This window comes from Leuciscus leuciscus (assembly GCF_965113295.1).
Source record: "Leuciscus leuciscus genome assembly, chromosome: 23".
NCBI classification, from domain to species: Eukaryota; Metazoa; Chordata; class Actinopteri; order Cypriniformes; family Leuciscidae; genus Leuciscus; species Leuciscus leuciscus.
This window is the reverse complement of record NC_138747.1, coordinates 26,413,579-26,433,080: the sequence shown is the minus strand read 5'-3', so window position 1 is coordinate 26,433,080 and position 19,502 is coordinate 26,413,579. Positions and strand designations below refer to the sequence as shown.

General features: G+C 38.8%; 1 protein-coding gene across 2 annotated transcripts in view; it reads right to left on the bottom strand.

The window, feature by feature from the left end:
• The window catches only part of fhit (fragile histidine triad diadenosine triphosphatase), a 369,232-nt gene that overhangs the window by 349,287 nt on the left and 443 nt on the right, over positions 1-19,502 (bottom strand). The window lies entirely within an intron of this gene.

Sequence of the window (19,502 nt, the reverse complement as noted above, 5' to 3'; positions counted from 1 at the left end):
TAGTAATGTACTGTATTATACACTAAATTCTACAAACAGAACCAAACATGGCCAAATAAACCATAAATGTTTTTTCCTCAAAGAATGGATTGCCATAAAGAGGAAACTGCAGCACCCTCAGAATGGCATGTGTAGATAAATATTTAATATCAAATAATTAATAAACATTTATCACATTCTTTCATTCATTGTGTTGTGGAGTCTTGATCTCTTGTTCTTGTGATTTGTTTGCCCAATTTATTTAAAAAAAATCCATTATTTATCTATCTATTTATTTATTTTTCCAGTGGATTACAATTGAAAGAATCATTTTATTCATTTCTAAACCTTATTAACATCATTTATTGAGGGGTTTATAAAGAAAGGAGACAAGAAATGTTGGAAAGCATGTTGAATTATTTGTCAGTATTATTAAAATGCAACCTCTTATGTAATAAATGAATGGAAATACACATTTTGTACAATTAAGAGAAATCAGACCTTCATCTGATAGACTGAGAAGCACTGGAATAAAGGAGTAAATGTGGTGACATTTTATTTTGATTGTCCACTTTAGACATTCTGCGAACTATAAGTAACTTTGCAGCTACATGTCAACTAACTCTCATTAGAGTATTAGACTGTAAGGGTTAGTGTTGGGGTTAGTAGAATAAGTTGACATGTACTTGCAAAGTTACTTATAATTCGTAGAATGTCTAAAGTGGACTATCGAAATAAAGTGGAACCGTAAATGCATTCCAGGTAAAATATATCCAAATACCATCTAGATATAAAACGGCAGCTCTAAAGGGAGTCTTAACATGTGTGCAAAGTTAATTATTAAAACAACCGTGCCTCAATTCAGTTTCAAATATCAAACAGATGACAATATCCATATAGACTGAAACTAAATATATAGGTTCTACACTATTATCCAATAGGGATGTGCTGATCCGATACTCTGTACCGGTATTGGTCCGATACAAACCTTTTTATCAGTCGGTCTAAACCGAATACTGTGCATTACCCATGGCCATGGTTGTTAGCTCAAAAAAAGGACAAAAAAGCACCACTGGAGGTTTTGTGCATTATATTTCAAGGAATCTGAAGCCATTAAATTGCTTTATTTGAGAAACAGACAGTATATTAAGTTGTTACATTTAAAAATGTCAGATATCATTCTTCATTTTCAAACAGCGTGTTGCGTTCAGTTACGACAGTGAGCACGGTAAAACCGTGATGTTCCAATTCCTATTATTATGCATAGTCTGAACATAATGGTCTGGGTTTTGTTTATAATGGCTGTATTTTGCTGGAGTTTATTGGTGATTCTGAATGGTTTTGTTGTCGCTATTGAATAAGATCACTAGAGTAGAGAACTAAATAAAACTCATCATTCACGCAGTAACTACAATTTAAAACTGTAAATTGCTCAGTAAATTGTTGGACAGATGCAATACTCTCACAAACAAAATGTATCTCACTGCCAATACTTTTGGCCACGGATCTACGTGTGTGTGTGTGTGTGTGTGTGTGTGTGTGTGTGTGTGTGTGTGTGTGTGTGTGTGTGTGTGTGTGTGTGTGTGTGTGTGTGTGTGTGTGTGTGTGTGTGTGTGTGTGTGTGTGTGTCTCTGAGTAAATTAAGTAATGTCAAAGACTATAGAATAACACAAGATGCGTCACTCGTATTGTTTTGAATTAGGAAAAGTTCAGCGCTAAATAGGGCGGGATAAGATAAGCCTGAAAAATGTTGTTTTCTGTCACGATTCGAGCATTTAGAAACAAAATTTATGAGACGATAAGATCTCGACAAATCTGAGTTGTCAGATTTCATTGGTGATTTCAAATATGAAATTTAATTGTAAGCTTTGCGAACAGTTGAGGAGAATTTGATGTTTCCCCATTCAAAGAGATAGGAGCTGCACTTGCATGCCCGAGAGGCGTTTCAAAGATGGCCGCCGAGTGAAATGACTTGTCTTAAAGGGACTTTGGTAATGTGTAGTTAGTGAAGTATAGATATTCTGAAATTTTAAAGAAAAAAAACTGTACTGTATCGAATTAACAATGATATTGGCAGATACACAAGATTGCAGTATTGTTATCATCAGGATCGGACATAAAAGTATTATCGAACCATCCCAATTATCCAAATCCATCATCTTAATTTTTTCCAATTTTACTACCTAAAGACTACGTACCATGAGATTTTACATTGGTTTCCAGATCATAGGTCTGCATATCTAAATCACACTCTAAACTGAATTTTTTTTTACTTACAACTTCATAAAAAATCTTTTACAGTGTGGTCAAATAATAAAAACGCACCACAAACTTGCCTAAAATTCAAAACAGCTACACATATTAGCAGCTGACAGGAGCTGCACATGTGGTGGGGGGAATACTGGTCTTCTAATGGAGAGAGCAGTCCCGTCCCATCAGCATCAACACTCAGCACAACATAATCCCTGCCCACGTTCCCTCCAAAAGAGTTATTCAATCGCTCAGGCAGAAAGCTAAGAGCAACCGTATTTACTCAACCGTATATCCTAATTTGGTCAGATCATATTTGCATTACATTTCAATTAATATATCATCAATATAATTAGTATGTTTTTCCATTATTAAGTGATGAATTCATGTTAAGGAAATGTAATTACGGAGGCACTGCATTTATTGCCTGCGGTTACGCAGTCTTGATGTGATAAAGTAAAGTGGCATTTACTGGGGCTGATACAGTACTTCCTGTCATTGCTCAGTGTGGCATGAAACTGGAACCAGCTGCAAGGAATAATGCACAAATATGACAATGCAGCAGTCTGCTACTATTCTGTACTGTATATGGACGAACTGTATAGAGAAATGGAAAGCTTAAGTACCAAAAAAAAATGTTGGTCACACTTTAGATTAGGGTCCAATTCTCACTAATAACTACGACTTGCTTCAAACTCCTAATTATGGCATTAATATGTACTAATAAACATATAAACAATAATCGGACCCTAAACTAAAGTGTTCCAAAAAAAATATATAGCAGTTTCAAATCAAAATTCTGATTGGAGGAATAGCGTTCCAAGTTCTTATTTCAATATGTCAATAGACACGCAACTGTAAATGTCTATATTAAAAGAACAGATTAAAAGTCCATATTATGCCTTTGTACAAAGTCTTGATTTTGTTTTTTTGGGATCTACTAGAATAGGTTTTCATGCTTGAATGTTCAAAAAACATTATTTTTGTTGCAGCACCTCTCTTCCCAGTCTGCCAGTAACACTCAGGGGTCCGTTACCCGAAGGCATCGTTAGCCAACTATGGTCGCAAGTTCTGTTGTTATCAGCATAGTTCAACAAGTCTGTGTTTCCCGAAACCATTGTTCCAACGAACATTCGCAAACAGCATTGCAAAGTTGTGTGGTTGGAACCACAGCTCTCGACCTGCGGTTAGAAGCATAGTTTCTTGTTTACATGACATGTGGGCTTAATAATTCCTTATCTTGAGCAAAATAAGCAAGCTGACATTTAGTACAATCTATATCTTTTATTTCGAATATATACAAATGTAATTTATATCTTTTAGTTTGTCAAGAGATTTAAAACACTGTTTTTGAAGAGTGTGCATGTGCGTACGAGCTCGATTACGTAAGAATGAGCCTGATTGAATCTGGAAATAAAACAAAATAACTGAGGCAAATGAGAAATAGTTCTCAGATGCCATGTCCGTAATTTATAGCAAAACATCTAGCATTAAATCAATCTCAAACAGATTCATTAAAATAAGTTATTACTCCACCACCTGTGTGACATCATTACCAACTTGGTTGAACGACAAATTTCCGACAATACAGGAAACAGTCGTGACTAGCTAGTTGATTTCTTCAATGATGCATCATACTATGGTAGTTAAGCAGCGAGTTACATCGTTGTTGGGGAAACACACCCCTGTTTAGTTCCTGTCTCTATGAAGCCCCTCCCTCCATAAAGCATGATGTGCTCTGATTGGTCAGCTGGACCAGTGTGTTGTGATTGGTCAATCTCTTCGAGCAGGTTTCAGAAAGGTCACACCCCTTACCATTACCACGATATTCTACACAGTACTAACACAACTCAACCAGGCCTTCGCCCTTTGTTTTGCGTATGCCTTGGGCAGGAAATATTGAAATGAGGAATATTGTGACTTGTTCGTTCCCCAAAGAAAACTCAAGACATTTCAGCGAGTTCAGAAACAGCGTGCACTGATCTAGAAAATATAGATTTTAACATTGAATTAAAATGCGATATTTTAACCTAGCATTATTTAATACACAGTGTGTAAAATAATTATTATAATAATACATTTCAATTTTAATAGCCTACAAGCATTGCCTAATATGAACAACGGCGCGATAAAAAGTCTCTAGACATCTAAGAATTAATGACTTGCATAATGTTGGAATAGTAATGAAAGTATCTCAAAGACAAAGTCTTCATTAATTGACAAAAAGACAAATTATAAAAGTTTAGCAGAAATGCTCAATGAACAGAAGAATCCTGGAGTCTTAACTAAAAACTCTAGAACATGCTTACATATCTGTCAGCACCTGGATTTTCCAGTGTTTGGTTTAAGGGCTGGAAAATGAAGTATCATCAATACAAAAATGAATTCCCAAGTGTATCGGGACATTTTGAAGGAGAATGTAAGGTTCCCTTTCGATACTTTACTCGTACTGCGTCGCTAGACGCTGTTGAGGGGAAAACTCCTTTTTATCAGAATTCTGAAGCCTTTTTAATCATGCAGTGAAACTGCACGGCCATTGTAATAAAACGAACCAATGGCGAGGCAGCGGAGCTGCACGAGCCTATGGCAGAGAAGCCTGCCAGAGCGCGCCAATATGGGCGTGGCATCTGGCTATAAAAGCAGGCGATCTGGCATAGGATACTCAGATCAATTCTCCTTCAGCGACGACACTTCTCTTCGCTGATACTCCAAGGATTCAAGCCTTCTCGCCGTTGACCAGCAAAGCAGCGGATCCAGCCGAATCAGCATGCCGGCATCAGCTCTTCGCTGATCCCGCCCACTGCTCGCGAGCTGCTCTGCTCATGTCCCGCGTGCCTCGTTCTCTCCACACAGAGAGGTTTCACCTGTGCTGTTTTCCCACCCAGACCAACGCCCCTCTGCCTGTGCGAGTGGTATGCATCGTTCGGAGGATCCGACAAGGATCTTCATGACGACAGCATGTTGTTGGCGGCCTCTGATGCCGAGGATTGGTCGGGCTCGGTAGACCAAACCTCGGCAGCGCTCATGTTCTGAAAAACGCCAGCCCTTCCCAAAGCACCAGGGACCCCGGCCTAAGATAATGCTGGACCCAGCGCCTCAGAAGTCATCCTGATCTGCCAGGAAGGAAGAGGAGGAGGCTTTGTCACCCTCCAAAAAGCCTCATGTATGACCCCTAGCACCCAGTTCAGTTCTTGGTGCAGGAGGCAGTGTGTTTGTTGCAGCCTCTGGGCCCATTCAGTTTCACTTTCCCATGCAAATAAACGCCGTTATAGCGAATAAAATAAAACACAAACATACTCAAAAAGAGAGCTCTTTTCCTCTTTCACTTACCATGAGCCCCAGGCCCTTAGACAGCAGTCTGTCGCTCGAACTAATAGAACCATCCCCGGAGTGTCAGAATGGGTTTTGGGATAATAAAACGAAGTTACTCTCTACAATTCGCTCGCAGAACCCCGCGTCTCAGCAGTGAGGTTCCCATCTCGGTAAGGAGCAACAAAGCTCTTGTCCTCCACAACGAGGTGATGAATTTACTGGCGAAAGGAGCCATAAAAACGGTCCCGCCAGCAGTGAGCGAGTAAGGCTTTTACAGCCGTTACTTCCTCGTCCCCAAGAAAGATGGCGGTCTCAAACCCATCTTAGACCTCAGGTGCCTGAATCGCGCCCTTATGAAATGGACGGTCAGGATGATTACTTTGAAGCAGATCCTCTCGCAAATATGCCCAGGGGACTGGTTCTTCTCTCTGGACCTGAAAGACGCATACTTTTACATCCAGATAGCCCCCCCATCACAGGCGATTCTTGAGATTCGCCTTCGAGGGAGTGGCATATCATTATACGGTCCTCCTGTTCGGTCTGTCCCTGGCTCCTCGCACTTTCATGAAGAGCATGGATGCAGCCCTCTCCGCATCCTCTCCCTCTCTGAGACAGATGGGAATCCGCATTCTGAACTATCTTGACGACTGGCTCGTTTTGGCCCAGTCAGAGGTGGAGTACACATCAACTGCCTGGAAATGCTGTCAGTCTGTCGAGCCTTTCAGACTTCCCTACCAGACCTGAAGGGACACCACGTCTTGGTCCGATCGGACAGCATGACAGTGGTATCTTACATAAATCGCCAGGGCAGGCTCACCTCAAAACTTGTGTTCAAACTGGTGAAACTCCTCCTGGTATGGTATGCCGGCCATACTGAACAAAGGAGCAGACATGCTGTCTCGAAGCAACGTCCCCTTGGAGGAGTGGATCTTCGGGAGGGCAGAGGTCGACCTCTTCACCTCAGAAGACAATTCTTACTGCCCAAATTATTTCTCAAAGAGCAGGGATGCGCTAGCCCATGACTGGCCCAGCCTTCTTTTATTAGTTTTTCCCCCGATCGCACTGATCCCTCAGGTCATCAGACGAATCAGGGAATACAAACATGTAGTCCTCTTTGTGGCCCCCCTCTGGAGGAACCAACCTTGGTTCTCAGAAGACGCAGCTGCTCACAGCAGCCCCATGGCCCATCCCTCTGAGACGGGACCTCCTCTCTCAGGCGAACAGGACGATTTGGCTCCCCCAACCAGAGTTGTGGGCACTGCACCTTTGGCCTCTCGATGGGAGCCTATGGACCTCCCCGAGAGAGTTTTAACACTAGAACTACCGGAATTCTATAACTACTATAATGGCCATAGCAGTCATTCTGACCGCTCATACTCATTTGCATATAATTTCAATAAGCTATATCAAATCTAAGAAGAAATGGATCTGTAATGTTAGGATAGGTAATAATAAACATCAGGGCCCGTATTCATAAAGAATCTTAATGCAAAAAGTAGCTCCTAGTGACACAATTCTAAGAAAATTCTTAGAAATGTGGGTGTTTACTCTTAAAATTAAAGGAAAAATCCTAGTAAAGAAAAAAGTAATTCAGAAAGCATCTTAACCCTTAAAAGAGGTCTTAAGGTCAAAATTGTTAGGAGCACGGACGAGGACTTTTAAGAGGCTTAAGAGTTTCTTTAGCAGAGGAGAAAATGGCAGAAAGAAGAGGGAGAAGAAATGTGTTGCAGACAATGGATGACAGTGAGTTAATAAGACGCTATATATTAGATCGTGCAGGGATCATGTTTGTGACAGATCTTATTAGAGACACGCTAACATCTCCAACACAGCACATAAATGCCATAGCGCCAGAAATGAAAGTAATCACTACATTACGATATTTGGCAGCTGGGAAAATTCCATGTTTGATACATTAAAACCAACATTCAAACCACCACTTAAATAGACATGCCAGCAATCAGTGGAAAATAATTGGAAAGAGTGGAACAATTTTTATCATTTTAAGCCAAGCAAATACCTTATAGGAAATTAACAGCATGCATGATACATTATTACCATACCATGGTAAATAAAAATAAAAAGGATTTATATACACATATATAATGTGTGTGTGTGTGTGTGTGTGTGTGTGTGTGTGTGTGTGTGTGTGTGTGTGTGTGTGTGTGTGTGTGTGTGTGTGTGTGTGTGTGTGTGTGTGTGTGTGTGTGTGTGTGTGTGTGTGTGTGTGTGTGTGTGTGTGTGTGTGTGTGTGTGTGTGTGTGTGTGTGTGTGTGTGAACGGTCAAATAGAAAAAATTACGCATGTAATTTCAAAGTGAAGGCTTAGAATAGACCCTATATACTTAAAATCACTTTTTTTTTTTCCTTCTTGGACAACCAACCAATCACAGTCTTCAAAAGATTTTGTCATACATAGCAACGGGGTCAACCCCGCCTCCTTACTAAGATGAAAGTTTTTGTCTTTTCCTTACTCAGAGTTGCTCTCAGATCGGTCCCGAATCGCTTTTAAGCTAAGACTCCTACGTAAAAGTTTTTAAGCTAAATTAAGAGTTTTCTTAGAGGATTCTTAGAATCTTTATGAATACGGGCCCTGATCTGATCCTCTATTACAGGAAACTTTGAGGAAGTCATTGCTGCCAAAGGAGGGTCAACCAGTAATGAAATACTTTTTACACATAAAAGTATACTTTTTCCATCCTGCACTATGAAAGATTTACACATTGTATTCAACAAGAACAGCTACTGCATTGTTGTTTGTTTGTTATTTGTTTAAGCAAACTGTGTTTGAAGGTCAGATCAAACATTGACCAATGCATTGAGGCGGACAAATTTTTATCCGATACTATAATTTACAGAATAAATCGCTTGATGAGCAAAAATAAATAAATAAATAATAATAATAATAATAATAATAATAATTTGTCTCAGCAGTGGATGTGATTGAATAAATGGACTAACCATTGACCAATTTCATTGTATAGCATCTCAAATGCGAAACCAAAGTCAGTAATCAGAATTATTTGGTATTATTACTTCTCAGGTCTGTCTCACATGGTTGCATTCACAAACACCAGCCATCCGAACCCAACGTAACAGTGTTTATTGGTTTTTGTATGCTTTGAGGCGCAAGACATTTATGATGTATGAAAAAAAAAAGCACAGCATCTTCCACAAATTGCAGCAACTTGCAACTTACACTTTTATTAAAATATATACATTTTATCTAATTTATTACCGATAATGAAGAAAAAATAACGAATTAAAAAAAAATTGTGTGTACTATATATATATATAAACACACACACTGGATTTGGAACAGGTTTTACACCGGATTCCCTTGCTGACGCACTCACTCTCACACACACTCCTACGGCCAATTTGACATATCCAATCCACCTAACCTGCATGTCTTTGGACTGTGGGGGAAACCGGAGCACCCGGAGGAAAACCCACGCCAACACAGGGAGAACAGCGCATGCAAACTCCACACAGAAAAGACTTCTGGCTCAGAACCGGGGCTTGAACCAGGGACCAGGTTAGGTGGATTGGATATGCCAAATTGTCGTAGGAGTGTGAATGTGTCCCAGCACTCTCAGTGCTAGGTTGTGTCAGGAAGGGCATCCGGCGTAAAACCTGTGCCAAATCAAATGTGTGAGTGAAGCCGACCCTGAAAATTAGCAGGAATAATGCTAGGAAGATGGATGGATAATGAAATTAACAGAAAATAAGAAACAATTTTGAATTGTTAGGTCATGTTAACTAGCCTAGTTAACTAATGCTAACAACCTGGTTGTAAAGTGTTATCGATTTCTACCTTAATGATGGACCCTATTTTTTTTATTTATTTTTTTTACATTGAGTCTCATGCAGAAATTCATGGGTTTATATACATTCCCTGCAACATTTTTTTTTATTATTTGTAAAGATTCCTATTAGCCCATAACTCATCAACATTAAGAATCTAAATCTCATCTATGTTCCCTAACCAAGGTCATATCTGCAATTATTTCAAGTGACTAAAATAGTTATGCGAAGATGCCGACTAACCAATGAATAAATGTTGCACAAAACTGCCCAGCCCCCAGAGTCATATAACATGTCTACAATAATGAAATATTCTGATGAAACCCAAAGATCAGGCTCAACTCAAGGGACAACACAAAAATGATACAATGAAGAGATACAATGGAAGAGGTCAGGAAGTCACAGCGCTAGAAATATAACCCGGTTGTCTCACATTTGGAGATAACAATATTTCAGACATTGTATAACAATACACTGGAGTTGTGTCCGGTTTAAAGGATTAGCTGATTCTTTCATGTCCTCTGGCAGGAGGACAACCAAAGATTGTGGACTTCCATCATTTTCCAGTAGTCCACTAGTCCCTCAAGACTCTGTAATCCTTTTCACCATGACCATCAGATTGACAATGCTATTCATCTGCTGTTCTCTCTCTCTCAACATACACCCAGGAACACATACATCTACTGTTGACTTAAGGAAACTGGAGTTGTCCATGTGTTGACATGATTTGGAAAGGGAGCTCTTTGTATTTAGCTGGATTAAAGGAGATCTACAGGAACACTTCAACAAAGATGGAGCTGGTTCTTTTTAGCTTTGCCACTGTCACCGCCATCCACTTAGCCTCATGCTGGGATTGGCATCACAACAATGGACACAAAGAGCTATTGACAGATAGTGAGTATCAGCACACTATGGTACGTTAAAGGAAACAACATGAAATCAGATCTGACCCATTTACTTCATTCATGTTCCTGATGTATTTATGCACACGTCAGTGCACTTTATTAATAAATAAATAAAAAATAATCTAGGAATGCACAATATGTCACACGATATGGTAATATAGGCTAAGTTATACAATATCGACAATTGAACATTACTTGTAAAAAAAAAGAAAAATTGAATAAATTGTATATTTAATTGTGCATGCTTATTTCTGCCTATTTTTTCATTTAGATTGATTTTGCTGTCATTAATAACACAGTTAATCTTTAGTAAATCTCAAAATGAATATCCATTTTTATACCGTACATAAAAAATAAAAAAAACACGTCCCAGCCGGGTTCGTCACTTATTGGGGTCCACTGGCAACATTTCCATTGTGGTCTGTATTATTTGTAGCGTGTTTCTGTATTTGGTTGTGTTGTGAGTATTTGGAGAACACATGTGTTGTGAAACTGATGAAGGTGTTTTCTTAATTTGCGGGTGTTTTTTTATTTGCGTGTGTTTTCTTCAGCAGCGCGTTGAGCTCTCCCGGCCACCGTAGATTTATTCATAAAAGTCAAACCAAAACACACGTAAAACAGGAACAGAACAACCAAACACAATAATGAACAGACCATGAACTGAAAGAAGCATGTAGCTTAAATAGAACAAACCAATCAATGAAACTAATAACAGGTGTGCAAATTAATCAAACAATGAAAAACCATAGAAACGAACTGAAAACTAGGACACAGAACTAAAATACGTACGTAACAAACCCACCCTAATCAAACAAATCTAGATGATCCCTTACAATATAGTGTTTATAAATTTTTTGTTCAGTTTTAGTTATTTTAGTTCAAGTTAAACTAAATGAAAATAAGAAATTCTTTTTTTTTTTTTTTTTTTTTTGTTAAAGTTGAAAGTTATTTCAAGCAACGAAAATGCATCACTCTGATAACTGACATTTCAGCCTTTGCTTCAGGAAACTAATTAGCACAAGACAAATGCTTTGTCAGGTAGGAAAAAAATGCAATTCATTTCTGATTATTAATTATATTCCACCGTTTATTATTGTAAGGGGTTGTTAAATGAGGGTTTGTTAAGTGTGAGTGATTCACTGTAAGTTTGTAGTTAATAGTTCAAGAAAAAGAAACACTAATAAATAAAAAGCTTTTTACTAAGGAAAATGTGGCGCTTGCCATCATTGCCATCATGTACATGATGTACAACTTGCCATCATGTTCCTAGAACGTTGCTATACAGTTACTGGGGTGACCCCTAACCCAAGTGTCTATGGTCTGAATATTTTCTATCCATTATAAGCAAATGTCCTCATTTTGGTCACATTTACAAATCACCACTTACTAGAGCTGCACAATTAATTGTTAGAAGATTGAGTAAGAGAGTAAGTCACCTATTGAAATAAACATGACACGTCAGATAAAAATTTTATCAATTACATCGTTACACCAGTAGGTGGCAACAATTGACTACTAAAAAATGAATGAATAATTCATTCAAAGAAATTCGTTAAAAAATGGTGATTCTTCATTGAATCATTCATTCAAACTGATTTTTATTTCAAAATAATTCTAATTAATAAAAATGTTAAAGAGACTGCAGCAATAAACATTTTGTCAGAACCTCTAGTATATTATGTTATTTTGTTTCGTTGTCCATTCAAAATCGTGGGAGACCAAAAAAAAAAAAATGGTGATTCTCTTTTTTTCCCCCAAATTCCTGTTACTCTACCATTTACATATTAAAGGTTCATCGGATGCCCATTTTCCACAAGTTGGTATGATTCTTTAGGGTCTTCATGTAAAGTTTGTAACATACTTCGGTTAAAATTCCTCAATGGTTGTGTAAAACAACTCCTCAAAAACAGCTCTGTTCACAGCGACCCATTTCGGGGCATGTCTCTTTAAATGATAATGAGCAACCGCTCACCCCACCCCTCTCTTCCATAGGGGGTGTCGACACAATACACATAATAGAGTCCTGCTTTGGCAACCTGCCCTGGTGGACAGTATACCAATGGCTGAGGGCAGAAATATGCTAATACGGGACAGTCCGTCAGTGCTCGTGGGCGGAGCATGAGCAATTCATGGGTTTCATCAGGTCCCTTTTCACAGGTGTATAAAATCAAGCACCTAGATTATGAATGCAGACTGCATTGTGCTTGATTAATACACCTGTGGAAAGGGACCGGATGAAATCCATGAATACAACATCATATTGCTCTGAACATCCAAAATTGATTATTGAGAACGTTTAGACTTTTTGAGGATTAAAAGAATGGAGTGAATGGATTTTTTTCATTGTATGGTGGTTGTGTCCACACACTGCAAAGACACATTTATATGCAAACACCATATAAAAGTGAATTTTGCACCTGATGACTCCTTTAAACGAAAAGTTGAGGAAGCTCAAACATTTCTGACATTTAACCAAATTTTTTACATTTCTTTATTCCATTTCTACTGTTTGCGGTACACTTTACAACAAGTCTCATTAGTTAACGTTAGTTAAAGGGATAGTTCACTTTGAAATAAAAGGTTGGTATGTTTTAGCTTACCTCAAGGGCATCCAAGATGTAGGTGTCTTTTTTTCCGCAGTAGTTTCAATTTTGATATTTTTAGGTCAAACCGTTCTTGTCTGTCAAGTCATATAATGCAGGTCGATGGTCACTGTCTCAAAGAGCATGCACAGAGTCCAAATTAAAACAATTCCACATCATCCAAATTAAACAATTCCCCATCGTAAGTACACATTGATGGCCTAAGACACGAAACGAGCGGTTTGTGTGAGAAAACGAACAGTATTTATATCGTTGTTACCTCTTGAACACAGCCATGTCCAAGTGATCTGAGAGCGCGGGCGGGTATAGATTAGAGACCTGCGCGGGACACAATTTTCAGTCCCGCTCCCGCCCGCTCCCGCAGTGTTCAGTCCCGCTCCCGCCCGCTCCCGCAAAGATTTGTCATTTTTTGTCCCGCTCCCGCCCGCATCTGTGATATTATGTCCCGCTCCCGCCCGCAAATGCCCGCAAGACGGCAGGCAGGATGTATGTTCACTTTCTGTCTCACGAAAGGTCTTGGAAAAAAATAGGATTTGTGTCCGTTGTATGTTAACACCTTTTAGCATTTATCGCAGCAGGCAAAAGGTAGTTGATTCCCCTCTCCATCATGCACAACCAAAAAAGACTGCCAAATGTCTGATTTGAGGTTTCGTGATATTTTTTTTTTTAGTAAATGTGCCTTTCTTTAGAGAAGTGCTTACATCTGAAGTGCTTAGGCCTATATCTGAAGCACTAGATGTGCTCTTTTCCTCGTCCATGCTGTCTATTTTGAACTTGAAGCTTTCGAATTCGAACACGGAGCAGCGGGAAGGAATTGTCTCTAAACAAGTGTGCGTGAGATTAGGCCCCGCCCTACCCCAAACGACAACATCCAAGTTTAGGCTGCTTAAAACGTTTTTATTGCTGCCAAACAGAATCTCCCTCACAACTACAAATTATGTACGCTACTTTAATCATTTATATATTTTACTTTACACTCATATTTAATTTGCGGGAGTGCAGCGTATCACCCCCCCCCGCCCGCACCCGCAAGTGCACCTTCATCATCCCGCCCGCTCCCGCAATGACCTTTCAAAATTTGTCCCGCGCCGCTCTGTTTTGCGTCGGGTCCCGCGGGTACCGCGGGACTCCCGCGGGAGTGCAGGTCTCTAGTATAGATATATACACTAGATGTCGCATTGGCTATGGTTTAGTTCCAATGAACTGCAGTAGCCAAGGCGACATCTAGTGTATATATCTATACCCATCCGCGCCCTCAGATCACTCGGACATGGCTGTGTTCAAGAGATAACAACGATATAAATACTGTTCGTTTTCTCACACAAATCGCTCGTTTCGTGTCTTAGGCCATCAATGTGTACTTACGATGGTGAATTGTTTAATTTGGACGATGTGGAATTGTTTTAATTTGGACTCTGTGCATGCTCTTTGAGGCGGTGACCATAGACCTGCATTATATGACTGACAGACAAGAACGGTTTGACCTAAAAATATCAAAATTGAAACTACTGCGGAAAAAAAGACACCTACATCTTGGATGCCCTTGAGGTAAGCTAAAACATACCAACATTTTATTTCAAAGTGAACTATCCCTTTAATGCATTGACTAACATGCACTAATAACGAGCATCACATTTGTTTCAGTATTTATTCATCTTTGTTATGTCTCAGGTCCATTAAATAGCATTAACAAATACATCTTTTGATTTTAATGATGTATTAGTAAAGGTTGGCAAACATCAACTAAGATTAATAAATATTTTTTTATTGTTAGTTCTAAAACATTGTTTTAAATTGTTACCATGTTTGATTTGGTTACAAACCCCTCAAACAGGGTTAATAGATTATAAGTGAGGAAAAGAGGAGAAAAAGTTAAAGCACTCTTCAGGAAGACAAATGAAGAGAAAAAGTGGAATCCAGTGGAATTAATAAATATGTGGAATGTTAAATAATCAAATATCGCTGATTAAATTACATCAACGGATCACAAGAGCCAGGCATCTATTGTCTTTTTAACATGGCGAGAGCAGAATAAAAAGAAAAAGCAGCAACTCGCTGCACAATGTTTTAATGACCGTCAAAGTGACATAAATGACTATTTGCAGCAGAACCTTGTTTAATATTAAACACATCGTTGAAAGCGGATAACAAAAGTACATTTGCATTCATTCTTTCTTTAAATGTGGTCAAAATCCCTCCCAGACCACCTCCAAATGTGGTTTCATGAATAGTGTGCGTAATGTTACTACTTCAAATGTCTAACCCAAATCCCAAATCCTAATTAAGAGCAATATTAATAGTGATTCTTGCCATACTAAACACAACTAATGAATAAAAAAACAGTTCCAGATGACTGGATACTTTATGGAGAAGAGGCTAAACTCATTAGTAATATGAAGTTCTGCATTCACCATCTTTCCTTCTACCATCTCCCCATCCCCTCCCTCCTCTACCCCCCAATCCCACCACACACACACACACACTCTCTCTCTCTCTCTCTCTCTCTCTCTCTCTCTGAACCTGGAATGCAGAAATAGGCCCCAAGTCCTGCGCCTTCATGTAAATCTATGGAAAGTTTGAAGCAGAGAGGAGTTAATATTCCAGCATGTGTTCTGGCAGCCCTCCCCTGCTGCTCTGAAAGGCCGACCTTTGACCTCTTAGCCATTCTGATCCAGACTAGCGCTCTTGACCCCCAAGCCACCCTGACGAGAACACGGTGACAGAATCAGACCTTCAAGGGTGTGTATGTTCTGTCATCGGATAATAAACACTCTTCTTTTTGCTTTCCTCAAAGCACTCGCATCTCCCACCGAGAGGGAAAGAGTGACTGAGCAGGGCCTTTCGCCTTTAAAGGTCATGGAATAGAAGACCCCCTATCAGATGAAATCAAGGGCACACGCGGCTGAAAGACAGCGACTTTAGGGAACGCTGCAAACAGAAGAAAGAAACTGTTTTGGTGCACTTCTGTGAACAGTCAGTGTCAAAAACAGCAAGTTAGGGGAGTTACAATGGCAAATAAGAAAGTCCACAAAAATCTATAAGTTCCTAGAAAATGTATTATTTGTATTCATGTTGGTTTCAAATGTTTTTGAAAAACATTTTAAAGAAAGGTGTTATATATATATAAACCTATATAACGACTAAAAAATATCATGATATTTCCTTGTACCTTGAATACAAGAGTTTTTAAATATATATATATATATATATATATATATATATATATATATTTTTTTTACATATTTAAGTTTTTTGTTGTTGTTGTTGTTGCTGTTGTTTCATTACAAATGTCATTACTTCTTAAATATCATTACATTTCTGGGAGTATCAGATTTTTTTAGCCCAACACACTATGAAATATAAATGTGCCATTTAAAAAGATTGTAATGGCACAGAAAAGTGAAGCAAGATCTGAGAAAATCTCTAACATTGTTTACATTAGATAATAGTGCAATGAAATTCATATATTTTTCAAATGTGGCTTCATCACACCATTTTCAAACAGTATATTGTAATTTTACAGACAAACTCTAATGGTGTGTGAACACCAAAAGCGATTTGAATTATTTGTGCGAGTAGCCTAGATTATATACAAAGTCAATGCAAAGACGGGAACAGACACGCAAATATAACGCCTGGCGCAAATGCAAATGACGCAAATTGGGCAGCGCGATTTCTGCGAACACACAATATTCGCCTCAATCGCGTCTTCCGCGCAAGTTGAAATTTGCATGGCGCATTATCGCGCAAGCCAATCACTGAAGAGCTTATTGACACGTCCGGTTGTATCAGAAAATGGAGGAGAGCATTATTTTAGCACTCTGAAACTTCTTATTCATACAGAGACCGGACAAAAAAGGAGATAGCTTGGAGAAAAGTAAGCGAGGAAGTTGGACTTTACGGCATATTTGGTTCCTTGCCACAACAGCAATAGCAAAATGGCAGAAAGAAAGTGTTGTTGTTGTTTTTGTTGATGTGGGTGAAGGCACTCCTCATTGCGCAATGTTTTTATTCACGCAAGTGATGCGAAAAAGTAATCCCGCGAGTAATCTAGAGCGAGTAACGCGATGCGAATATTCGCTTTGCTTTTAGTGTGCACACATATAGCAGACATTCTGAAAGCAGTGTTTGTTTTGTTTTGTTTTGAGCTTGATTCAAGCCCCACCCTCCCCAGCACCACCTGTCTAGATCTGCTAGGGGCTTCTCCCTACTTTCCTTGCAGCAGCTCGCATTCTATTCGCTGTATTTATGTGCATGTCTCGACAGTAGCCTTCACTCATGCAGTGGCAGCGTAGGTCTAAGCCTATGTACACTCCATTCTTATCTGTTTAAATATATTCTGAGAGTTGTCATGATTGAAATATTGTATCTCGATATTATAATGTATTCCTTCATTAATAACCACTTTACAGCCAGGGTTAAACAGACCTAATACATTCATGATGAACAAGAGATCTGTCCCAACTCAAAGCTGCATAACGCATGGCCTAGCCATCACGGACATCCAATGGCTGAAAGCCACACACAGGATCTGTGCCTATTCAATTATACATGAAGCAAACAGAATCAAATCAATTAGGTATTGCTGTGGCATGAATGAAAGGTGCATAATTGATGCCAGCTCTCCTGCATTATACATATCTGTCTGCAAATCTCCACGTACCGCTTCCGAGAGGGAGTCAAAGAGCACTGAGGCCACATTTCACCACATTATTCACTTAATCTACTCATTTGCATTGGCATGAGCTAGACTTGGAGACTGATCTTCAGCTGAAAAGGATCTCTAAAGGTTTCGGTTTAGCCATTAAGTTAGAAGGCCACAGTTACCACAGCATTGAAAATAGCTGGATTTTTCCATCGATGTCAAGATATCAATTGGATCCGGTCATATTGTGGCAAGAAAACTTGACACTGGAAAAACGGTTTCTGGAGGAACTACTCGAATGGCCATGAGAGTGTTAGATGAGGTGAGGGGGAGAGATTTCGGGGAGATTTCTCATTTTTCTCTTTATATTCTCAGGGCATCTAGACAGATGGCAGACATTAAAAGGAAGAGCCATGTGACGTCTCTGAACCGCACCGCTGAGATAGAGGTAATTAAAATACATTTAATCAAGTTACTCTAATGAAAAATGCAGCTGGACACCCGGTTCCACCTTCTGCTCCCACTCTCACACCTTTATACACTCAACTTTTGGCCACTATTTACCAGAAAATTACACTCACAATAAGGCGATTTTTTTTTTTTTTTTTTTTTTCATATAAAGTAGGACTGGGTAACATTAACTACCTCATGACACAACACGCATCACAATATATCATGATTCAAAACATCTGCCAACCGTTCGCATCAACACTCAACGACTAGCAGATGAATGCTACATCACCTGATTTAAAACCTGATAATATTCATGAGCCAGGAATTACTGTATGTTTTTGGGGGTTTTTTTGACCTGGCAAAGTTATTGCAATTTGAATGAGAATGATTAATAAAATCTTAAAAATCATGGAAATGTCCTCAATTAATCAATTTTTCTCATGAATCTCATCTAATTATTCCTCATGCAGAGTAAAACTTGCTGACAATCAACAGTGTCTCTAATTGGTGAGTGAGACGTTTTCATTCTTGTACATTAATTGGTCAAAATTATTCACAAATCAGGCTAAAGTAAAGCCTAAATCAAGGCAAGTATATAAAAACCTATATATTTAAAATATGAATATAAACTGAAGCGTTCTTAATTGATTACTGTAGTCAGACACAGAAGGACTGGAGGAGTGCGACAGGTTTATCAGATCATGTTCATTTGGAAATGTCTTTGATACAACATGATAGGCATTTGTGGTGATTGCTTGACTCACAAACAGTCTTAGGGTAAGTTAACAATGTATTAAAAATGGAAATGTTTTTCCCTTCGCATTTTTCAGCTACTGATGACAACATTGTCCAAACGATTCCGCGAAAACAACTAAAAACGCTGTATTCTGCTGCCAGGCCAGTAGTTGACAATGTCACTTTGTAAAGAAACACTACGAGCCTATAGACTCACACGTAATACGGATGAGCGTAACGTCACCGTTTTCACAAATTTGCGTTTTTGTACTTTCACAGAGACTATAACGTTATGGTTTTCAAAAACCTGCACTTTGAAACACGTTTTTAAAAGTTTGCATTTTCAGGCCCCCAAAACGCTGTTGTGGCGTAAATGAACGATCAAATCGCATAAATTATTTTCAGTTTTTAGTTAAAAACGGTGCTGTGTAAACGGCCCCTAAATGATTCATTAGTGGATTAGTTTGAATTTGAATGATTTTAATCATCCATATCCAGAATTCACATTACTGGATGGGGGGCTAGGGGGATCATGGAAAACACTAAACACAATAACCTTGAAATCAGTTTGGTTGAATGGAAAAATGTTCCAAAATCACTCCGGGAACATGTCCTAATTAGCCAAATCAAGGTAACTACATATAGGCTAAATCTATATATTTAAAATATATTCATAAACTAAAGTGTTATTTATTTGTTACTGTATATAGAGCATACTGTATTAGCATATGTATTATTAACATAATAGGCTGTTGTGGTATTGCTTGAATAACGGGACCAACAAAACACCAAAAAAAAGTAAATAAGTTGCTGG